Source organism: Amblyomma mixtum, chromosome 1 (assembly GCF_055824585.1).
Source record: "Amblyomma mixtum isolate Tamu chromosome 1, ASM5582458v1, whole genome shotgun sequence".
NCBI lineage: Eukaryota > Metazoa > Arthropoda > Arachnida > Ixodida > Ixodidae > Amblyomma > Amblyomma mixtum.
The window spans coordinates 137,004,849-137,018,594 of NC_143012.1; the positions used below are offsets into that span (position 1 = coordinate 137,004,849).

Sequence of the window (13,746 nt, forward strand, 5' to 3'; positions counted from 1 at the left end):
TCAGCCGCCGCGGTGGCTCAGTGGCTATGGTGCTCGGCTGCTGGCCCGAAAGACGCGGGTTCGATCCCGGCCGCGGCGGCTGAATTTCTTTGGAGGAGAAATTCGAGGCCACTGTACTGTGCGAGGTCAGTGCACGTTAAAGAACCACAGGTGGTCGAAATTTCCGGAGCCCTCCACTACAGCGTCTCTCATAGCCTTAGTCGCTTTGGGACGTTAAACCCCATAAACCAAACCAAACCAAACCATTTTCTTCAATACGGGCCCTCTTTGTCTTTCTTCTTTCACCACCACTTCCTCCCTTCCTCTACGGTGCGGTTCAGGTGTCCACCGAGATGACCGAGAATAACTGCGCCATTTCCTTTCCTCAAAAAGCGTTGCGTTCAAAGGGCAAGGCATCGCGCCGAACGGGTGGTAGCCTTTCGTGGATGGAAGGATGGAAACAACTTTATTACACACACAAAAAAAAATCTTCCAGGGTGGTCCCCTACTGGTCCAGGAGTCCACGGGCTAGTGCTTCACGTAAAGCCCGATCCACTAGCCATTTCTGGCCGGCGGGCTGAGCGGTCCGTAAAGCGGCCTCCCAGGAAGAATGAGTGGGATTGGGGATGGGGGATACTGCCTTTGGGGAAGGACATTCCCAAAGGTAATGGAAAAGTGTGGATTTGGGCACGCCACAGGTGTTACAATCAGGAGGAAAGGTGGGATGAAAACATGAGAGGCGGTGGGGTGAAATAAATGGATGGATGGAAAACTTTATTAAGCAAGTGAGTTTGGACCGTACAAGGTCTCAGGGCCACCGCACAGCCCTCACATTACGCGCATGTGTCCAGGCCACGTAGGGCCGTGACACTGGCACCCGGGTTCACACAGCGAAGTTGCGCGTCCGGGTCCTGCGACGCAAGGAGGGCCTCCCATTCCTCCCATGTACCGATGGCGGGCTGTCCCTGCGGGGGAGGATCGGCAGGGCAGCCGAAGAGGATGTGGTCAAGGGTGGCGTGCGGTTTTCCCGCGAGAGTGCACTCTGGGGAAACATGGCGGAAGTAGGATAGAAGCTGAGGGGTAGGAAGAGTTCGGGTCTGGAGTCGCCTCCAGAGGATTTGTTGGGAGTGGGATAGGCGGGGGTGGGGAGGGGGATAGAGTCGACGGGCAAGGCGTGCTTGTTGAGTTAGTTCTGAGAACGTGTGTGCCCGCTCCCTCGAGAAATTCTGGCTGGGGTCGCCATTTGCCCGGCAAATAAGTCCTCGGGCTACGTTATCGGCGGCCTCATTTCCGGGATTGCCAGAGTGAGCCGGCACCCACACGAGCTCAATACGCCTATCGGGATTTAGGGTGCACATTCTCAATATCTGCCACGCGGGGGGATGGACGCGTCTGCGGGCGAAGTTAAGAATGGCCGTTTTGGAATCGCTTAGTATATAAGCCGCATTGGTTTGGGCAATGGCTATTGCTATAGCTGCTTCCTCTGCTTCTTCCGGGGTACAAGGTGGGTCTATGAAATGGGTAAATGGGGGGGGGGGGGGCTGCTGGATGATAAGCCACAGCTACTGAACGGTCTGTACCACACGCGGCGTCCACCCAGCGCACATCCTCTAAAGTGCCATATTCTTTATGGAGAGCTTTGGCTCGCGCGACTCGGCGGGATTGATGGTATTTAGGGTGGACATTCTTAGGAAGGGGTTTCAGGATAAGCGCGGTGTGTATGGCGCGAGGGAGAGAGATGAAGTCTGTCGTGTGTGCCGGTATGCGAATTCCCAGAGAATCCAGTATATATCGTCCAGTTTCCGTGCCAGCCAGACGAAGGTACTGTTTGTAGCGATGTGCATCTATACGTTCTTGTATAGTGTTGTGCATTCCTAAATTTAAGAGTCTGTCCGTGCTAGTGCTCTTTGGTAGGTTTAGTGCTGCTTTGGTAGCCATGCGGATAAGAGCATTGATCTTGTCTTTATCCGAACAGGAGAGGTTCAGGTAAGGAGTGGCGTAAAGAATGCGGCTAAGCACAAAGGCATGCAGCACCTTGAGATTATCTGCTTCGTCTAGACCGGCTCGTGAATGTGAAACCCTTCTAAGAAGATGGATGACGGAGTAAGTGGACTGTTCTAGTGCTTTCAGGGTAAGGTTGTTTTTCCCCGTGTCCTGTAAATGCAGGCCAAGAATGCGGAGGGTAGGTGTTTGCGGTATGGGAGTGTCATGCAGGTAGATCGTGATGGGGGAGGTAGGGACGCGCCGCGGGTGGATTATGAGGAGTGCTGACTTTGTGGGGGAGCATTCCAGCCCAATGTTTGCCGCGTGAGTAGCGATAGTTGTAGCGGCTTCCTGAAGGGTCGATTCTATGTCGCCATCTGAGCCGTATGTGGTCCAAACCGTTATATCATCCGCGTAAAGTGTGTGTCCTAAGTGCAGGATGCGGCTGATAGCCTTGGCCAGGGGGATGAGGTGGTGGTGGTGATTTCTTTTATTGCTCCCAAAACAGGGGACCAGTCTAAGGACCGGTTGCGCTGGCTTAGAGGAGGTCGGCGGGGATCCCTTGGGATGTCGCGGCCTTCACCGCGCGCTGGATAAGCCGGCGTTGGTCTGCCGGCTCGGAAGTACGCAGGAGAGACTCCCACGTCTCTGGGATGTTTGGGTTGTTTGTGTTGTAATGTGTACAAGTCCACACCATGTGTATGAGAGTGGCTGGAGTTTAGCAGTGTTTGCACATGGGGTCTATCTGTTGTGGAAATATCTTGCTGTATAAGAGGGGGTATGGAAAACTGCCAGTTTGTAGTTTGCGCCATTGGACGGCCTCGCGTCTTGTTAGATCACGGTGTGCGGAAGGATAGAGACATCTTTCGAGCCGGTAGTGCTGTAGTTTGTCCGTGTAAGTGGTGAGTAGAGAAGCGCGTGAGATATTAGTGTCAGAGGAAGCAGGGAGGCCGATCATACACTCTGCTCGGCAGCTGAGATCTCGGGCGAGAGTGTGCGCCTGTGCGTTTCCGCTGAGCGACTCATGGGCTGGGGCCCAAAGAAGTATGCGAGAGTTGGAAGAGGGTGCAGTAGAAAGGAGAATGTGTAACGCCTGGCAAGAGATACGGCCAGCATCGTAGTTGCGAATAGCCTGTTGAGAATCACTGATGACGACTTTGGTATTAGGGTCAGCTAGCGCTAGCGCAATGGCAACCTCCTCTGCTGCGGTGACTGTTTCTGCATTGCGAATGCTGCAGGCTGTGTACCAGCTGCGGTGAGGGGCGAGAGCTACCGCCACCATCTCTGGCTTCGAGGGATGGTAAGAGGCGTCCGTATACGTGACGTCCGGACGTCCGCTGAAGCGTTTCTCGAATTGACGTGCACGGTCGGCCCGTCTCTCGGCATGGTGTTCCGGGTGCATCCGTTTGGGAATGGGAGGGATGCGGAGATTTTGGCGATATTCCGGGGTACGTTCAGCATAACTTGGGGCCGCTCTCGGCGGGGAGATCCCAACTTGCTGCAGTACCGCTCGGCCAGCGTGTGTGAGTGAGAGCCGCTCGTATTGGGCAGTGAGGGTTGCTTCAATAAGTTCGCTCACGGTATTCGAGATTCCGAGAGCCATGAGCTTATGCGTAGCTGTGGACATGGGAAGGCCCAAGGCCGTCTTGTACGCTTTTCGGAGTGACGCCTCTAGCCGTTCGCTTTCGGCACGAGTGAGACGTAGGTAGGGTGCAGAGTAGGTGATGCGGGAGCAGATGAAGACTTGAACGAGGCGCAGGAGGTTGGACTCTTGCATACCATGATGCTTATTGGAAACTCGCTTAAGGAGGCGTCCGATCTGTACCACCGACTGATCGATGCGTTGGAGCGTGGTGTTGTTGCTACCGTTGGCCTGTAGGTGTAAGCCCAAGATCCTGATGTGATCTGTACGAGGGATCGGGTTACCTTGCACCTGGAGGTTGATCTCAGGATGTATCTTTGGAGGGCGTCGTCCCGGGGACGGGATGATTATATACTCTGACTTCGTCGCCGAGCAGGTGAGGCCAATTGTCATGAGGTAATCTCCGATCCGTTTGATTGCGGTCTGGAGAGTCTCCTCTATCTGGCCGTCACTGCTGTGCGTGATCCAAAGTGTGAGGTCGTCAGCATAAATGCTGTGGTGCAGGTGAGGGATGTCGGCGAGTAGCTTGGGAAGGCCTATTAGTGCAACGTTAAAAAGCATCGGCGAAAGCACGGAGCCCTGAGGCGTGCCACGGTTTCCTGGAGAGATGATGGAAGGATCTCCCGTGCCGGTGTTTAGTTGTACTGTGCGGTCGGAGAGGAAATCTCGGACGTACGCATACGTGCGATGTCCGACACCGAGAGCCTGAAGTTGTTGAAGGATCGCTTCATGAAGGACGTTGTCGAATGCCTTGGCAACATCGAGGCCGACGATGACTTTCGTGTCTAGTGTACGTTTCATGACCACCTGATGATGGAGAAGAAGCATAATGTCCGTGGCCGCTAAATGAGAGCGGAAGCCGAACATTGTGTCTGGTAGTAGATGGTTGTCCTCGAGGTATCTCAAGAGTCTGGTGTGGATAACGTGTTCCATCAGCTTCCCAACGCAGGACGTAAGAGAGATGGGGCGGAGGTTGGCCAAGGTTGGTGGTTTTCCCGGCTTGGGGATGAGGACTAGATTCGCGCATTTCCATTCCTGAGGGATGGTACCGCTGGCCCAACATTCTTGAAGATAGTCGGTAAGAGCATGAATGGATGCGTCGTCCAGGTTCCTAAGCATTTTATTTGAAATGCGGTCGGTACCGGCTGCTGAAGCCGTCTTGAGGCGATTTAGTTCTGCTCGGACTTCCGCAAGAGTGATTGGAGCGTCTAGGCCGGGATTGTCAGCGCCCTGATAGAAGGGGAGGTTGGTTGCTGGTTCGGGGCGGATGTATGTATTTATAAGCTCTTGTTTGAGCTCGTCTGGCGTGCCAGGATACTGTTGGAAGATTCGCTCGAGCTGTTGGCGTGTTTGGAGTTTGCCTCCAGCTGGGTCGAGTAAATGTCGAAGGAGGTTCCACGTGTTACGAGTGTTTGGAGTCTTGTTCATCTGGTCACAAATGTTGTGCCAGCTCTGTCGAGTGAGTTCGATTGCATAGTTCTCGATATTCGTGTGTGCGCGCGCCAGTCTACGTCGGATATCGCGGTCCCATTTCCGAGTGGCAAGTAGAGCTTCGAGCGACTTCTTGCGCTCCCATAGATGGGCGTAGTAGCGGTCGCAGTGGGGAACTGTGTCCTCTAACTCGACGGTTTTTGTGGCGTCGGCCACTTGTTTGACAATTTCGGTTGTCCACGCCTTGATGTTAGTAATAGTGGGATGTTTGTCATGCTGTTCCCTGTGCATCCGGAAAGAGTCCCAGTTAATCACCTGAGCCTTCCGCGTACATTGCCTGGTGGGCTCATGTATGACAATCTCGAGCACAAAGTGATCACTCCCGAAATTTTCGTTAGTGTGGCACCAAGTAGCTTTAACTGCGGAGGTCGCAAAGGCAAGATCCGGAGTTGTATCTCGGTGTAGGCCCGTACCTTGTCTAGTGGGGTAGGAGACGTCCGTGATGAGGGTCAGCTGATGCGTATGCCAGTCATTCCAAAGGCGTCGGCCTTTAGCCGAGTCGTAGTGGTAGCCCCAAGCACGGTGATGCGCGTTGAAGTCACCGAGGATGAGGAGGGGTTGTCCCTGCGCTAGCTGCTGGGCTTTGAGGAAAAGAGGACCGAAAATATCCTTACGGGCTCGGGGAGGACTACAGACATTAATTACAAACAGACTGGTGCGACGCTTGCGCGAGGGTTGAGGTAATATTTCTAAGAAGACGTGTTCGGGGAAAGTTGGATTTAAATTGTGTTGGAGGACAGTGAGGTTGAAGAGGAAGGGAGATAACACCGCCCCTTGAGGGGTACCAATGTTACCAGGCGTGAAGGGGGGGGGGGGGGGGGGGGGGGTCTGTGTATCATCTATATGCAGTGAGGCTGTGCGACCGTTTAAGAAGGCCCGGATATAGTTGTACGTCTTAAGCCCCAACTGCAGCTCTTGGATGCCCTGCAGGATGGCGCTGTGCGTAACTTTGTCGAATGCTTTGGTGAGGTCGACTGCCAGGATTGCTCTGGTGCGATGTAACATGTCATTGAGGATAACGTGTGAAATCTGCAGTAGGGCGTCCTGTGCCGAGAGGTGGGATCGAAATCCTACCATAGTATGTGGATATAGTCCATGGGATTCCATGTGTTGCGTGAGACGGGTGAGGATGACATGCTCACACAGTTTACCCAAGCATGAAGTCAGCGAAATGGGACGGAGGTTTTGGGCGTTAATGGGCTTATTTGGTTTAGGAATGAAAATTATTTTCCCGTGCTTCCATTCAGCAGGTAGCGCCCCCATTTCCCAGCACTCATTGAAGTAGTCGGTGAGAAGGGAAATTGAACGGTCATCTAGATTTCTGAGCATGACATTCGTGATTTGATCCTCCCCAGGGGTTAATATAAAGCAGCATGTCTGTAATTGCCGCCATGTGGCGCTGGATAAGGGCGACAAGGTACTGTGGGGTGGTGGCAGTGTCATGCGGCTGAATTTGTAAAATGTGGTAATTTGGTGATATGTAGAGAGGACCGAAGGGGCTTCTTGCGCAGGGTTGGGTGCCTGATCCTCCGGGGTCCGGGAGGAGAGTTCTCGGGCCAGCGCATGAACGCGCTCATTACCGGGGATCGAGGCATGCCCAGGGACTCACGACAGAGTAACCGTTCGGTCGAGAGAGGTGGCCGTGGTAAGAATAAGGTGTGTTGCCGGAGTCGCCACGCCCTTTAGGTAGTGGCGGTACGCGGCCTGTGAATCTGTGCAAATTTCGGTTATGTTTTTGTCAATGATGGAGTGGGCCAGAGCAAGTGCGATGGCGGCTCCTTCCGCCTCTGCAGGCGAATTAGTTCGAATAGTGGCGGCGGCCCCCACTGTGCCGTCTTCATAGGCTGCGACTGCCGTGAAATATCCTGGTTTAGAATTTTGTGCCGCGTCGACATAAAGGATATCGGAGCGGTTGCTGTATGTTTTGGTGTAATAGCTCGCTCGTGCCTGCCGCCTACAGTGATGGAGACTAGCACTCATATTGCGCGGTAGGGGCTTCTGATATATGTGATCCTGCATGCGCAGAGAAATCATGTAAGGTGTAGGACTTGTTGGGGTGGGAATTGGTGGATTGAGACGTAGCTGTCGCAGTAGGCATTGTCCTGTTTCCGTGCGACTCAGGCGGACTAATTGGTTGGTGCGTTGAGCCTCTATTAATTCGATCACTGTATTGTGGGTACCAGTGGCCAAGGAGACGTTTCGTGCTAACCGTCCGTGGAAGACGTAAGGCAGAGGTGACAGCCGTGCGTATTAGGATGTCTGCCTGTTGTCTTTGCCGCTGAGTGAGTATGTGGTATGGAAGGTCGTATGTAATGCGGCTAATGATTAGTGCATTTGTCATATTGAGGGTCTAGCGTTCAGACAGCCCATGATTGCGTGCTGCCACCCGCCTGATAAGTGCAGCGACCTGTTTGGTCTGTCTCTGCAAGAGCTGAAGGGTGGCGGTTGCATCGAGTGTGTTGTTAATTAGAAGGCCGATAATCTTCACCTGAGGCACAATGGGCACTGGATTCCCGTACATGTGCAGTTCAATCGGGGGGTCACTGGGGAGGGGTTTCAGCTGCAGTAGTTCCGAATTATTTGGAGAGCAACGGAGGCCTGTGTTTGCTAAATGAGTGGTGGTGATGTCTATGGCAGATTGCAGGATATCCTGGGTTGTTCCAAGGGATCCTCCCGTTGTCCAGAGGGTTATATCATCTGCGTATATGGCTGTGTGGAGCCCTGGGACAGCAGCAAGGGCCTTTGCCAGTGGCGCTAGGGCAATGTTAAAGAGTAAAGGTGAAAGAACCGCCCCTTGTGGGGTTCCCCGGTTAGGCAGGGGGAAAGGCTGGGAGGCAATATCCCCAAGGTGGAGGTCTGCCGTGCGCCCCTGAAGTAAGGCCCGAATATATTGCCATATGCGGGTGCCACACCCCGTGGTGGCTAATGTCGTGAGGATATGGTCATGGCTTACTGTGTCGAAAGCGTTATGGATATCCAGGGCCAGTATGGCTCGCGTAGAGGCTGTACGACGCTTAGTGCAAAAGAGGGACTCTCTAAGCGCGAGAAGTAAGTCTTGCGCCGAGATGTTTGGGCGGAAGCCGAATTGAACGTTTGAGAGAAAGCCTGTTGTTTCTAGGAATGGTTGCAGGCGATTGAGAATGACATGCTCGAAGAGCTTGCCGACACAGCTCGTTAAGGAGATGGGGCGCAAATTTTGAAGAGTGAGGGCTTTGCCCGGTTTGGGTATAAATCGCATGCTGGCATGGGTCCAGGCTGATGGGAGCGTCCCGCTTGCCAGTGGTTATTAAAGAGCTCCGTGAGTTCCTGGAGAGAGACATCGTCCAGATTGAGTAGTGCCTTGTACGTTATGCCATCCGGCCCCGGCGCCGTAGAGCGGCGAATACTAAAGAGTGCTCGGCGGACTTCGTTTAAGGTGATGTCGGCATCAAGTTCTGGGTTAGGTGGAGGTAGATTGGGTGGATCTGCCGACTGAAGAGATGTGGGTATATAAGTGTCCCGTAGTTGGCCAATTACGTCGGTGCCCTTTTGGAGCTCTAGTTGTATTAGACGTTGTGTGTTTACTTGTGTCTGAGATTTAGTGGTTGTTGGATCCAAGAGAGCGCGTAGGAGGGACCACGTGCGTTTAGTGCTTAATGTACCCTTGAGGTCGTTACAAAAGGTTGCCCAGTTTGCGCGGGCTAGCGTGTTCGCGTATTCTTCTGCCTCGCGAGTGAGCGGCTATGCGGAGTCGCAATTTACGATTGTGTCGCTGGTGACGCAGCGCTTGAGAAGTCCCTGTGGGGCCTCCCATAGATGAGCCAGATGCGGATCAACCTGCGGTGCCTTAGGGGTATTTTTAATGCTTTTGCTGCTCGCCTGGATGGCCTTCACCAGACGGTCTGTCCAGTCAATGACAGTGCGGGGTTCTGTCGAATCAGTTGCCAAATATGAGCGCAATTTATCCCAGTCAGTGAGAAGCTGCGAACGAGGGTTGAAAATCTTGGAATCATAAGATATAATAGTGGAGACTGGAAAGTGGTCATTTTCAAGGCTATCCTGGGGCACCGTGTGAGATTTAACGATTATGTTCGGTGTGGCCCATGCGAGATCAGGTGTGGTGTCGCGGGTGACGCTTGTGCCAATGCGAGTGGGTACGGTGGGGTTTGTGATCAGGCTAAGGTTGTAATCAGCCATTGCGGTAGAAATCAGGTTACCTTTGGGGGTATCCGAGTTGTATCCCCAGTGCGTGTGACGTGCATTAAAATCACCCACCACAAGAAGGTTTGAGGAACGGAAGGAGCCCAGGATACCCGGAATAACTCTGCCTTTATCTTTAGGATTGCTGTATATGTTAATAATAGTGAGGCCATATGTGTGTCCTGGTGAGCTGAGCTCTATCGCGGTATATTGAGTGCCCTTGCTGTCGGGCTTGTTTGTCGGTGTGCGGTCTGGTACCGGCATGGATGCGAGTGTCAGGATTGCCGTACGTGGTGTAAGGGCTGCCGTGTGATAACCGCGGATATGAATGCGATTTGTTTCCGTCTCTTGCAGAGCGATGACATGGGGTGGATTAGGGGAGTTTGCTATATATGCGGCTAGTTGTGCTTGTTTTCGGCGTATGCTGCGACAGTTCCATTGCCATATAACTGTTTCTGCTGGTGTGTTGGACTGGTGTCGTCGCCGACGTTTTCGCGTGTTATTGTTCTGCGCCATGTTGCTGGTCTGGATAGAGTGGATGAGGACAGGCAGCGGGTTCAACTGCGCGCTGCTTGCAAGGAAATTCCTGATGCGGTACAAGTTCGAAAAGCTTGTTGATGCCGGCTTCATGTTTTTCCAAGCGTGTGTTAATCGTAGTTTCTATCCTGTCAGCCATGGACTGTATCAACTGTGCCTGGGCTAGTATGAGCTGTTGCTGCATCGCTCCGAGTTGTTCAGCAACTATAGTATTTATTATGGTAGTGATTTCTGAGCGAAATTCAGCGGAGCGTATGTACTGTTTAACCGCCTCTTGAGGTGTAATAGAAGAGTGAGGGTTTCGAAAAGAGGTGGGAGTGGAGGCTGCTTGGACGGACGACTCACCGCTTTTAGCAGAGCCGGCTTCTTTCTCGGGTGTAGCGTTCCGGAGTGACTGCGTCTCCTGGGTCTCCTGGATGTGGGATGCGCAATCACTGGCTTTCGAGGTACAGGCCCGTGGCTCGGTGGCGTCTGTCTCGGTACCACTGGGCACCCGAAGGGGTTGAAGTTGTGCGAAATCGCGTTGTGAAGTTTTATATCCGGCGTTCACGGTGTCCACACTGCGCTTTTCCGCGTGGTCTTTGCTATCTTGGTTGTCCGACGGTTCTGAGGTCTCGGTCTCCATGGTCTGCTCCAAATGTGTCTGGGCACCCGTGGTGGCCACTGGGTTTTCCTTCCTCAGTGGTGGGAGGGGTGGCCATTGTTCTGTGCTTTGGTTCCAAGCTTTCTTTGGATGGATGGCGAGTGCCTTGCTTGGACCGTTTTTCCGATTCCCTTTCGTGGGAAGTGTTGTGCTGTTGCTATATCCTTGAAGTTCTCCCGGCCGGTCGTCTTGGGTTTGGTTAAATTTTTGCCGATGCTCAGTCTCGTGCTCCTGCTCAGTCTTGTTGTTCTGCGCATTCTTTTGCTTCTGCTCAGGCTTTTGGTTCTTCTGCATTTGGCTCTGTGCAGCAATGTCTTTATAATGATGACGTCGGATTACGGCTTCATCAGCTTTGCTTGTCTTTTTCCCTCTTGTGGTGTAGTTCTTCTGTCTTGCCGGGCAGTTCGTGTCAATGGTGGAGTGGTCCGATGTGTCGCAGACGATGCAGTACTTTTTGCAACCGACATCTCCTGGTGGAGGATTGCGTACTCCGCAATTGTAGCATCTTTTCTCCTGCGGAGTGGGACAAATGTCAGCACGGTGCCCTATTTTCAGGTAGCATCCGCAAACCTGCATCACTGGTCGGAATGGTTTGCACCTGTATTCGATGCCGCTGAGGTAGACAAACCGTGGCACTGCTTTGCCTTCAAAGGTATATAGACATGCCCCCTTGGTGCCGAAAGGCCTCGCTTGAATGATGTTGATTTGTTGGGGATATGTTTCCGTGCAGTTTATTAATTCCTCTTCTGAAGGTATCGGTAAGGCGCCGGTATTGATGCCTTTACATGAGTTATCTGGTGAGGCTGCATAAGCGCTCATTGAATATTCCTTTCCTCCTAGATTGATTGCTTGGATGTTGCATATCTGTTCAGTGAGGTCCGGATCTGGGGTGCTCAGAATAGCGATGTTTTGCTCTGGCTTGATCCTGACTCTGGCCTCGTGGGTCAATTCGCGGCTGAGCTTGGATTGCAAAGCAGCAAGAAGTGACCTACTGGAGTTGTTATGCAGCGTCACCCCTCCACGCAGACGTATTACCACCTTGTAGTCATCATGCGGCAGCCTCGGTAATTTGATGGGGCGTGCGGGTCGTCATCTTTCGGCAGGTTTGTGTGCTTCTGCCTCCGTTACAGGTTTGAATCGTTTTTTGCGTGCATCGATCATCCTGAACCATGGCGTCGCCTTCGGGTAGGCTTCAGTCCTGTCTCGTTGCGTCCCGTGCGGTAGGCCCCCCTCCGTTGTGCCGGTGGTAGAAATTCCGGGCATGGCGTCCTGGGTATCCATGTCGGCAAGTTCGTGGACTCCCTCCGTTGCCGTGGACAGCGAGCACGACCCGCTGTGGCTGGATGGGAAGGCAGCGGCGTCGGCCATATGAAGCGTTGACGTGGAACGCTGCTCCGCCGCGCCGAGGCGGCGTTAACGTGGAACGCGCTCCGCCGTGTGCCGCCAAGAGGGGTTAGGCTTAGTGCGGCGACTCCGCTTCGGAGATCTTCGTAAGGTGCTTGTGCAAAATACAGCGTACTCACGGACAAAGGAGTCCTCGTAAAGGTCCCTTGGGTGTTCACGAAAGCCTGAGGTAGGAATTTAGGGCGCTATGATGAGTAAGTGGGAAAATAAAGGCGAAAGTTCACAGCGCCCATGTGAAGCACGTCCGCTCCGCTCGGCTCCAGCCTTCCGTGGACTCCCTGGCAGCGCTACAACACGCTGTCGCTTTCCACTCCTAAAGGCTGGTTGGTTTGGTTTATGGGGTTTAACGTCCCAAAGCGACTAAGGCTATGAGAGACGCCGTAGTGGAGGGCTCCGGGAATTTCGACCACCTGGGGTTCTTTAACGTGCACTGACATCGCACAGTACACGGGCCTCTAGAATTTCTCCTCCAAAGAAATTCTAGCCGCCGCGACCGGGATCGAACCTGCGTCTTTTGGGTCAGCAGCCGAGCACCATAACCGCTGAGCCACCGCGGCGGCCCACTCCTAACGGCGAAACTTAAGCGTCATTAATTAGAAGTTAATTAGTATTCAGGCATTAATCAGCAATTGACCATTAATTACTGATTTGTAATCACTTAGTAATTACTACTCAATTATATGGGACGCCACCAGTCCCACAGAAGCAGTCAGAGTGGTGCGGAAAATGCTTTCGCCTCTACGCACTTTAGACAGTTAAAGTGCCCCCTGAATTTTTTTCTGTAAAAAGATGATGCTGGAGTCAGCAACTTTTACTTCCATCAGAAAAGACGTTGGTCCCCGTCCCGGGCATGCTGGCCTGAGAGACGTGAAGTTGCGCACCCGCGGTTGGAGGCTGGCCAGCAAGCCTCGACTGGTAGCGGCCTCTTCCGCCAGGTGGTGCGCTGTAGCTCAGGGTCCGGGCTTCATAGCAGGGTCTCCCAGGTATCTCTACTATCAATATGTTTGCATGCCCCGGGAGAATTCGGGCACTCCAAAATTATATGGTCGAGGGTTCCTCTCGCCCAACAGTGTGTGTATCTTTCATGCGACCTCAGCTCTGGGTACACGTGGTGCGCCGATACCGCGTTCGTAAATGTATCGCCACGTAACACTGCAGTGTCCGTTCGTTCGCTCTCAAGGCCGCAGGAACGGGGCGTTATCATTTTTGTTCGTGACGCGAGAAGTGACCGGACTAATCTCAAATGATCACAGCCATGAAGGACTGCATCTACGTTTTTCCAGATTACTGTAGTTGATTTTGACCGGTTATATCGAAGTTTCCTTGCCGGCTTTAAATTTAGCGATGCAGCGATCGGCGGGCATTCGTAGTTCGACGAATGACTAGCACGTTTTTTGCTTACGCCGCTGCCGTGCTGTTTATTCTTTTGCAAATGCAAGTCAGTCCAAATAAAGAGCTTCGTTTGCACGTCTTGTTGCTCTCTTCCTGACCGCTGGACTGCGTCACTACAACATCACATCTGGTGGAGGTGCTACCTAGCCTTCCATGTTCCGGACATCCCCTGCGAGTCGTCATGCCAGCCCTCTGAGTCATTCACCGGAGGACCTGAATGCAGTCCACCGAACAAGCCGACGTCTGTTAGGGGACGCACCTGAGTTCGGGACCCTGCCGGAGCCTACCCGGAAGCGAAAGCAAACAACAACGTCCACCATGAGCTTGCCCCACACGTCGACTCCAATCATTCTGCAGCAGCACTGGGAGCCACCAACCTTCGACGCTTCGCCTGGCGCCGACCCCGAAGAATGGCTGGAAAAGTTCGACCGTGTGCCTATCTTTAACCAATGGGACGATGCCATGAAATTAAGGTACGTCTTCTTCGCCTTGGAAA

General features: G+C 53.2%; 1 protein-coding gene and 1 pseudogene across 2 annotated transcripts in view; one reads left to right on the forward strand and one right to left on the reverse strand.

The window, feature by feature from the left end:
* LOC149367696 (2-Hydroxyacid oxidase 1-like) overlaps window positions 1-13,746 on the forward strand; it is a 155,536-nt gene that overhangs the window by 119,495 nt on the left and 22,295 nt on the right. The gene's annotated exons all lie outside the window — the stretch shown is intronic.
* Window positions 2,461-5,449, reverse strand: LOC149367697 (uncharacterized; annotated as a pseudogene).